General features: G+C 43.4%; 1 long non-coding RNA gene across 1 annotated transcript; it reads left to right on the forward strand.

The window, feature by feature from the left end:
• The first annotated feature begins 285 nt into the window (after positions 1-285).
• On the forward strand, positions 286-1,810 carry LOC123057606 (uncharacterized). The gene is made up of 3 exons (XR_006426894.1): positions 286-572; positions 693-925; positions 1,336-1,810. It is a non-coding gene; the product is annotated as an uncharacterized lncRNA (long non-coding RNA).
• The last annotated feature ends 9,216 nt before the right edge of the window (positions 1,811-11,026 follow it).

Consider the following 11,026-nt stretch of genomic DNA (forward strand, 5'->3'; position numbering starts at 1 on the left):
TCCAACTGGGACTAAAGGTTAGACCTTTAATCTCGGTTCGAGCCACGAACCGCGACTAAAGGGGTTGAGGCTTTAGTTTCGATTTACACCTTTTGTCCTGGTTGGACCCACGAACCGGGACTAAAGGGGTTTTGAAATTTGTTTTTTGTTTTTCCGTTTGTTTTTTGTGTTTAGTTTCTATTTTAAATTTCTTATATCTTTCAGGATATTTGATGTTTTTGAGTAATTCTTTTTGCATTAGATTCAAACTTTTGTCTAGTTTCTGTTTGTGCCATTAGTTTTCAAATTTGAATGATTTAAATATGAATATGTTCAAATTTGATTCATCTCCGGCCGCGAGCTCCACCCCGTCCAGCCTCATCTCCCCAGATCTTCTTGATTTTGATCCGGGAGCATACGGGTGCGGATCAAAGCGTTGGTGGACAGGTTCGTGAAGGAGCTGCAGGAGGCGCTAGACGCGGACATCCAGAATCGCATCATGAAGGAGCGGGAGATGCTAGCTACATCAGGAGCGCAAACACGAGGTCGCCGAGAGGGAGGCTGTTTGGAAGGCCGAGGTCTCCCACCGCGAGGTAGTAATCGAAACCCGTCCATGTCTTACTGCCGTCCCCTTTTCTGTCAGACCGATTCATCTGCGTGTTTATACCTTGGTGTTGATTCATTTGATGGTGTCGATGGCATGATGCCTTCAGTAAGGGATCAGTTGCTGAATTCTGGTGCATTCCTGGGTATTCTTGGGAGAGGAACACTTGGCGGCGTCTAGTACGTTGGTGAGCTTGACGACAACTGTTAATGGGGCAATGAGGTGAAGCTCTATGAGCACCAAGTAGACAATCTCTTTGCTATGTTTTGGCACAAAAAGCCGGACATCAACTACTACGTCTGCACAATCAACAAGACGTTTGCCAAACCAGGCCAGCGCATGGTATGCTCAAATGCAAAGCCTATTCAATGTTTACTAACTTCATAATACAGCAAATTGTATCTCCATACTGTACAACTCCTACTCTGTTCATACCACTTAACACTCACCACTTTACTCAACATACAAATAACAATTATGTTCCCTTTCTCACTGTATAGCACATACATCAACACCTGCTCTGTTCTTATTTTTCTCCTGCTACTTTTAAAATCTCTACTTTTTCTAATCTAGCTTACCATTTTTTCGTTCGTTTGTTATCTGTTCACACACTAGGCTGTACATACTCGAATCATCAATTGGACATCAGAGATATTCACTTCTCTTTGCTCTTTTTACTTGAGCATTCTAAATTATCTTCCATATCACACAACAATTTCTATCCATGTAAATAACCTGCTTGCTTTTACCAGTATTTCCAGGTTAACTATACTGAAGAGAACCTGCTCGACTACATTGATCCAAAGAATGATACACTCATGGTCAGACTTGCAGATGGCCATTTGCTCGCCAAGTGTTGCATCATGGTAGCAAGTGACAAGAGGGCCACTATAACCACCAACTGGTCTGAGTTTCGTCGTCGCGCCAATATTCGTGAAGGAGACATCTGTGCATTTCGTTTCAGGATCACTTCAAAGCGCCGCCTGGTTCTCACCGTGCACCGCCTCTAGATGCACAATTGAAGACGCTGCAGCCCCTGTGTCAATATAATCTAATATAATGCACTACTAAGTACTCCTAATTATGCTATATCATGTCATGACCTATGGTCCTCTTTTGTGCACTCTTATATCATGGTTTTCAAGACCTAATACTTATGTTAAAAGCAATGTTATTAGTCAGTCGTTTCATGTCCAGATCCATAATGGGCTTTCTCTTTACAGTGTATATTTCTTTCCCTGCTGATAAGTTTGTTCAATGAAGATACCATCCCAAACGCTAATTAGAATAAAAAGGAGAGTCCAAGGGGCGAATACAACCAGGCAACACCCAGCTCCCCCTCAAGAGGCATGCCCCCAACACCTACTTGTTGCAATCTACACATTAGTCCCGGTTTGAGCGGCTAGGGCGCTGGGCAGGCATTAGTCCCGGTTCAAATGGGACCTTTAGTCTCGGTTTAAGCCACGAACCTGGACTAAAGGGTGCGATGCCCTTTAGTCCCCGATTGTGGCTCCAACTGGGACTAAAGGTTAGACCTTTAATCTCGGTTCGAGCCACGAACCGCGACTAAAGGGGTTGAGGCTTTAGTTTCGGTTTACACCTTTTGTCCTGGTTGGACCCACGAACCGGGACTAAAGGGGTTTTGAAATTTGTTTTTTGTTTTTCCGTTTGTTTTTTGTGTTTAGTTTCTATTTTAAATTTCTTATATCTTTCAGGATATTTGATGTTTTTGAGTAATTCTTTTTGCATTAGATTCAAACTTTTGTCTAGTTTCTGTTTGTGCCATTAGTTTTCAAATTTGAATGATTTAAATATGAATATGTTCAAATTTGCTTCAAACCCTAGATTGTGAATAATTTTAGTTTAAAAATAGTTTTAAATTTAATTCTTTTTGCTCCTAGTCACATGTTAGATTGTTGTCACAATAAGATTTATTTGCTTATTTTTAGAATAACTAATATTACGATTTTAATTAAAATAGTACTGTTTTGCTTATATAGTTGTTTTAGTCCTTTAATTGTTGTTTTCAATTATTTTTAGTTAGTTATTTCTGTAGATTTTAACATGTTGTAGTATGCTTTTGTTAGACAATAGTAGATAAATTTCTATAATTAGTTAATATTAATTTTGCTAAAGTTTTGTATTAAAATAGTTGTTTAGCCTTTAATAATAGTTGATAGAATTAGTTTTTCTATATTAAAAGTAATTCTTTTTGCCACTTTAATAGAATGTGACTCTGGCTTGGTTAACCTTAGTTGTGACTCTAGCTGGGACGGTGCTAGCAGATGTAGTCGACGGTAGGATTGGATGGACACCATGTTATAGTATGCTTCTATTGGACACCATCAAACTCTACCCCCCCCCCCCCCATCCCCATTTCAGTTTTGAAAAAAAAAAGAAAATGATAAAAACTTCAAAAAAATAAAATCCTTCGAGATGTAGTTATGTTACTACATCTACTAGTTAGGAAAATTAAAAATCATAAATTTCGACATTTTTTGCAAAAAGTGTTATGAAAAAGTAAAACAACTATAATTTTTGCATACGATGTCGAAAAAAGCATATAATATATCAAAATGTTCAGCACTAAAATCCGGTTCCGATTTCGACGGCCATAGGCCGTTTGCCAATTTCTAGAATTCTTATATTCTAAAAGGAAAAAAAGTTATCCTCAAATTTAAGTTTTTTTGAATTTCTGGTTAAACTATGGTCAAACTACTTATTCAAGAAATATTAGTTTTACTAATTAATTATTGTTTTTAGAATAATAGTTTCAAACTCAAACGGTGCTTCATGCTCAAGTTCAACTCCTAAGGGTTAATAGGATTGACAGCTTACTATTGTCAGGAAAATAGCAAGTGCAGACTTGGAAACTAGGGAGAATAGAATTCGGAAGTTAAGCGTGCTTAGGCTGGGGTAGTGAGAGGAAGGGTGACCAGCGGGGAAGTTAGACGATTTGGAATGAGTGGTACATACTTAAGCAATGATGATGGGTGATTAGAGATTAAATTATCAAATAATTTAGAAATTTGAAAATAGGGAAAAAATTCAAGAGAAAATTTCAAAAACAATTCAATTTTTTTAAAAATAAATAAATAAATAAAAAACAAATTTCAAAAAAAAATTATTGGTGTTATCAACCGGGACTAAAGGTGGAGCTCCAGAAACCGGCCACGTGGAGCTCCTTTAGTCCCGGTTCGTAAGCAAACCGGGACTAAAGGCCCGTTTTCTATTAGTGCCCGCACAAATAACGCCTTGTAAGTGGATGTCATCAGGTAAAGCCCACTAGTACAATGTTCCCAACAATGTCATCCATGGTGGCCCAAAGGTCAACAAATTCCTGAAAAATGGGCCACTGACCATTGAGAGTGGCTTTTGAGCTTGTGGATCCGTGCATCATCCTCCAGGGCCTCCCCTGCCTTCCAATTCTTTTCTTGTGGACGGGCGCAAAGATGAGAGGTGCAATATCTCACTTGTTTCTATTGAGCCAAGGTGAGTCCCCAAAAGGTGCCAAAGGAGATCGTAGTTGAAACATAGAATAGAGCCATCTCCTTCTCATCACAATTCACAAGGGTTCCTCATGTGGACCCACATTGTTGTTCGATCTTTCATTTGTACCATGGCCATGATAGACAGAGAGCTCTTGTAATTTCTTTCTCATATCTATGTGCGGTTAATGGTTGTATGGAATGCATGGCGGTTTCTCGTCGCAAAAAGAAAAACATAGCGGTTTCAAACAAAATATCAATTCAGTAGTATAACCTTTTTTTTAGAGAGAGAGAGTTCAGTAATATACCACTCTTTTGTGAACCCTGGTGCACACAACATGCCACTACCACTAGTACCGCAATTAAATTGCACGTCCAACTTGAAGTCTGGTTTCCTGGGAATCGGAACAGATCGATGAAAACCAAAGCCTCCCGCCACCTCGGTACGTACCACTGTTGATTTTTATTAATTGACCTGGTGCGTTGCGGAAGACGAACGAAAAGCCTCACCGTCACTACACCACGGTTGTTAATTGAAGGCATTTTTATAAGGGCACTTTATAAATGCCTCAAAATCATGCCTAAAGGTGGCGTTTTAGAAAAATGCCTCGGATTGATGCAGCTTTGAAGGCGTTACAGAAAAGCGCCTTGGTTGATGTTGCTTTGGAGGCACTTTTGGAAAACGCCTTGGATTGTTGCAGATTTGGAGGCGTACTAGCAAAATGCCTTTGATTGATGCAGCGTGGCAGGGCCGGCAGCGGCAAACTGGCCACATATTGCGGCTGATGCGGGTTGCTGTGCTGCTGCAGCGCGACCTTCAGTGTTCAAGCTTGCATGAGTCTCTCTCTCTTGGCCGTCGTCGTTCAATCCGCCGGCGATGAGATTATTGGCGTATCGGAGATGAGCTGCGTAATGAATTTTGATCGGGGGACGTGCTAGTCTGCAGATTCTTTGGAATTTGGTTCGGAAGAATCTGACTACTCCAAAGCTCCAGGGAACTGAAGAATTGTTCACTTGTCTAAGGTGACGTGAAAGTTCCTGGTGGGGACTGGGGACATTAGCAACAGCAGCGGCTGGAGGTTGATGACGACGAAATCTACACCACGTGTTCGGCAGGGCACGCGGTCTGCTCTTCCTGCCTCGACAGCCTCCAGAAGAGGGACAAGTGCCCGGTGTGCTCCGCCACCATCGCCTACGGCCGCTGCCACGCCGTAGACCGTATCCTGCGATCTGCCCGCGTCGACTGCCCCAACTGCAATGTCCAGATGTTCCTCCACGAGAGGGACGAGCACGCCAAGGAGTGCTTGCACGGCGCCATGCTACAGCGCGGAGATGGTGCGTGGTTGCCGGCGGACCGCTTCGTGCTCGTTCTGCCGGAGACAGCCCGTGGCTCAACCACGACCATCACCGTCAGTATAGACGACCGTGGCAGTGAGGCCATAGTCGCTGAGGATGGCAAGAACGACGCCACAGCCGCTGAGAATGATAAGAGCGATAGGACAAGGGCGATGCGCCGTGCGTATGTGCCGCTGTCACAAAGAAGATCCTCGGCGTCAAGATGGACGCAAAGAAGATCATAGCAATGGACTTGACTAAATGAATGCTATAGAGCCATTATGCAACACTATATAAAACCGAGGATAGAGGCTAGATCAATTGCACCATAGTATCTATCCTAGTAGTAACAATATGTATGTATTGTGCGGTTCATGATCTTGCTATACTTGCTGCTACCCAAGTATGTGTGGTCTGTGTTGTCCGTTGATGAACGAGTTAGTAGCTGAAAGTTTTCATTTGGCTGAACTTTAGAAACAAGATTCTGATTTGATGACAGTAGCAATTGCCGCTGTTTATTGGACAGTAAGTCAGTATCGTTCGGAGACAAACCGTATGCATCAGAGAAGTTCCGATTGAAGGTTAATACTTAAATACAATCTTCGAATCGTTCCACATTTCAAGCACGAACTAACCGGTTGGTACGATCTTCGAAGCCGGTCACATTGCACCCTCGAGTTACCACATAGTTCAAAAACAACAATTGACTCCGTTTTGGGCTGGTCAACTGGTTTCAGAAAAGAACTATATATACCATATATAAATAAACAAGGAAAAAACAGAAAAAAAATCCATGGAGGCCCAGCAGCTCCTAATCATGAATTTTTTTTAACACAGTACAAACATAAACGCTCATATATACGAGCATACACTTAACCCTATGAACAAACACACACTTTACCCCTATTAGCACCTCCAAGAGTTTGAGCCGGCATATTATTTGAGATTTTATGGAGTCATCGTAGGAGCCTCGTAGTCAACGGGAATGTCTCCTCCCACTGAATATGCATCTGGTGGACTGAAGATATCACTGTCCATCTAACCATTCAATCACATTCACCTCCTAATTGTTAGAGTTTATGTTTATCTCCACATGTAATCTCAACTCTACTCTATCTCTCTCCCGTAGTAGTTTGAATCTCTTCCTGTAAACCAAATCCTCTTCTTGTATGCCACGACAAGGGCCTCTTCTCGTCTCAATATATACAGACCACGCGGCTCCCTCGAGGAGTAGGAACGCTTCCATAATTCTTACATGGTAATCAGAGCATCCTCTTCCATACACATCTAGCCACAAAAATCAAACCCCAAACACATCGGCGGCGTCATCATATCCTCATCAACAGGAGTCGCCCTCAACCTTGGAGCGCCTCCATCAGAGAAGCTTGCGAGAAGGAATTTCATCCTCTGGAAGACGCAGGTCTTGCCTGCCCTGCGAGGAGCGCAGGAGACAGGACTCTTGGACAATTCCGATGCCGCTCCACCCAAGACCGTGGAGATCACCAAGGCGGACAAGACCTCGGCCATGGAGCCGAACCCGCTGTATGGACAATGGATCGCAAAGGATCAATAGGTCCTCTCATATCTGCTAAACTCTATGACACCAGAAATTCTTGGACAGGTTGTTGGGAAGGAATCCACCTTCGAGCTTTGGACAACCGTGACGACGCTCTTCTCTTCCCAGTCGCAGTCCAGGATCACAAACTTGAGGATTGCAATCACCACAACCAAGAAGGGCTCTATGTCAAGCTCTGCTTTCATGTCGAAGATGAAGAATCTTGCAGACGAGCTAGCTGCTGCTGGCCGTCCGGTGTCAGATCCAGAGATGGTAGACTATATCTTGGCGGGACTAGACCGTGACTATGATCCGGTGGTTGCGGCGATTGGTGTTGTCAAGAATCAGATTATGCCAGATGATCTTTTTGCGCAAATCTCGGCCTTTGGTCAGAGGATGGAGATGCTCGGCGATTCATCATCAGGCAGCTTCCACACTTCTGCTAATGCGGCGTATAGAGGCCGTGGCCAAGCTCGTGGAAGATCCTACCGAAGGCGAGGAGGAAGGGGGCACGATCGTGGCGATCGACAGCCCTCTCCTGCTGGTGGAGGCGGCGGCAACAGAGGACGTTCTCGACAACAACAGCAGCACGGGCGCGATCAACAGCATGACTACCCTGAATGTCAGATCTGTCTTAAACATCATCCAGGGGGTGCACGCACATGTTGGTGGCGCTATGAAGAAAACGACCAGGAGGAGAAGGGGGCACATGCTGTCTCCTACGGCGTGGATACGAATTGGTATGCCGACTCCGGAGCTACAAACCACATTACCGGCGAACTTGACAAGCTGACAATGCGGGAGAGGTACAATGAAGGCGATCAAATTCACACGGCGAGTGGTTCAGGTATGGAGACCACACATATTGGCAGTACGATTGTTAAAAACCCCGTAAAAAATCTACACTTGAAAGATGTCTTACATGTTCCCAAAACATCCAAAAATCTTATTTCTGTTCATAGATTCACCCTTGACAACAATGTTCTTATAGAGTTTTATCCTCATTTTTTCTTGGTTAAGGACCTAGCAATAAGGAGAATCATTCTTAGAGGATGGTGCGTGGGAGATCTCTACCCACTCATATCATCATCATCATCATCATCATCCTGGTTCAACAAACAAGCATATGTCGTCACCAAGCCATCTTCAGCAAAGTGGCATAGTCGTTTAGGTCATCCATCTTCAGTAATTGTTAGTTATATTCTTAGTAAAAATAAACTCTCATATGAGTCCAGTGTTGAGTCAGTTTGTGGTCCCTGTCAACAGGCCAAAAGTCATCAGTTACCCTATCCTATTTCTACCAGTGTATCCAATGCTCCATTACAACTTATATTCTCGGATGTATGGGGGCCAGCCCCCACCTCAGTTGGTAGATTTTCCTATTATGTAAGCTTCATTGATGATTATAGTAAATTTACTTGGATTTACTTATTAAAGAAGCGGTCTGATGTCTTCCAAGTTTTTATTAACTTTCAAAATCTTGTTGAACGCAAACTGAATTCTAAGGTCATTGCTATGCAAACCGACTGGGGTGGTGAGTATGAGAAACTCAACTCCTTCTTTCAAAAACTTGGCATCTCACATCATGTCTCTTGCCCTCATGCTCACCAACAGAATGGAACAGCTGAAAGAAAGCATCGTCATATTGTTGATGTAGGTCTTGCATTACTAGCGAATGCATCTATGTCACTCAAGTTTTGGGATGAAGCCTTCCTAACTGCTACCTATCTCATCAACTTGCTTCCAAGCAAAGTCATTAAGCTTGAGACACCCATCACATGGCTTCTTGGGGTTACACCTAATTACACATCTCTTCGTATCTTTGGTTGCGCGTGTTGCCAAATCTTCGATCCTACAACACACGTAAACTTGCTTTTCGCTCAAAACAGTGTGTCTTCTTAGGCTATAGCCCTATGCATAAAGGGGTAAAATGCCTAGATGTTCCTACCGGCAGGGTCTACATATCTCGCGATGTTGTTTTTGATGAATCCGTGTTCCCTTTTGCATTGCTTCATCCCAATGCAGGTGCTCTTCTCCGCAAAGAAATTCTTCTTGTCCCATCAAATCTTCGAAACTTTGAACATGGGGAAGATAATTGTACTAACCAATATGCTGATGATTCTGCTGTGCCCAGTTCCACTTTTATGCCTGTGCAGGTTGCTGGCGAAAACGGTGGTCAAAACAATCAAAATCATGAAAATTTGGTCCAAAATGATGTATTATTTCATGCTGCACAAGGGGGCGAAGCTGGCGCAGATCCCGGCGCTGATTTGGCGGCGCCTGCCACCCCTGTACGTGTGCAGGGATCAAATCCCGGGGGTGCATCATCCTCGGATCTCGCTCCAGGAGACAGCGGGCCAGGCTCCTGGAGCGGCCACTCCTGCGCTGTCGCGTCACCCGACCACGAGGACAGTCGCGCCAGCGGATCCGCTCCGCGTCGCATGCGCATGCAACTGCCAGCGGCAGATGGGGGATCTTCTGCGCCCACGAGCCCTACGGGTTCCCGAGCGTCCAGTGGCCGGGGGGCCACATCGTGGACCACTGGATCGTCTCTGCATTCTGCCGCACCATCACCTGACGGGTCAGCGGCTGGAGGATCTTCTGCGGATTCTATGCACATGCCTATACAGCAGCCAACAACAGTTTCTTCTCGAGTTATGACCAGGCTACAAAAAGGTATACGTAATCTGAAAATAAGGAAAGATGGCACTATACCATATGGCATGTTATGGAGAACCAACAACATTAAGAGATGCAATTGGTGATTCTAAGTGGAGAAAAGCAATGGATGAAGAGTATTCTGCACTGATGAGGAATAAGACCTGGCATCTTGTGCCTGATCAAAGAGGTAAAAATATCATTGACTGTAAATGGGTGTACAGGATTAAGAAAAAGGCAGATGGCTCCATTGACAGATATAAGGCACGTCTAGTTGCAAAGGGGTTTAAACAACGATATGGCATAGACTATAAAGATACTTTCAGTCCCGTTGTAAAAGCTGCAACTATAAGACTTGTGTTGGCTATTGCTGTGTCTAGAGAATGGAGTCTAAGACAGCTAGATGTACAGAACGCGTTTTTGCATGGTGTTCTAGAAGAGGAGGTGTTCATGAGACAACCACCTGGGTATGAGAATAAGAAGACACCACATTATGTGTGTAAACTTGATAAAGCACTCTATGGCTTGAAACAAGCAGCCAGAGCTTGGTACTCCAGGTTGAGTTCGCAATTAAAATGTTTTGGTTTTATTGCTTCCAAAGCTGATACATCTATGTTTATTTATAACAAGGCAAGAGTAGTAATTTTTGTGCTCATTTATGTGGATGATATTATAGTTGCAAGTTCATCACAAAGTGCTACTAATGCTCTCCTGCATGATTTGAGTTCAGAGTTTGCCTTGAAAGATCTGGGAGACTTGCACTTCTTTCTAGGCATTGAAGTCAAGAAAACTCAAGATGGTATAGTGTTAAGTCAAGAGAAATATGTCAATCAGCTTCTATCCCACATGGGGATGACAAATTGCAAGCTTGTGTCTACACCTTTGTCATCTTCAGAGAAATTGTCAGCATATGAAGGGGAGTTACTTCAAGAGGAAGATAGTACAAAGTATAGAAGTACTGTTGGCGCACTACAATACTTGACACTCACTCATCCAGATATTTCCTTTGCGGTTAACAAGGTTTGCCAATACCTCCATGCACCTACTACTGCACATTGGTCAGCTGTCAAGAGAATTGTAAGATATGTCAAGCATACTATGGGGATAGGACTTCATTTCAGACGTTCTAGTTCCACTCTTGTTAGTGCTTTCTCTGATGCTGACTGGGCAAGTTGCAGTGATGACAGAAAATCAACTGGAGGCTTTACAGTATTTTTTGGTCCTAATCTTGTGTCATGGAGTGCTAGGAAACAGGCCACTGTGTCTAGGTCAAGCACAAAAGCTGAGTACAAGTCTTTGGCCAATGCCACTGCAGAGATTATTTGGATTGAGTCATTATTGGATGAGATGGGAGTTAAACGGAACCGTATATCATGCTTATGGTGTGACAACTTGGGAGCAACTTAT

Source organism: Triticum aestivum, chromosome 3A (genome assembly GCF_018294505.1).
Source record: "Triticum aestivum cultivar Chinese Spring chromosome 3A, IWGSC CS RefSeq v2.1, whole genome shotgun sequence".
Lineage (NCBI taxonomy): Eukaryota > Viridiplantae > Streptophyta > Magnoliopsida > Poales > Poaceae > Triticum > Triticum aestivum.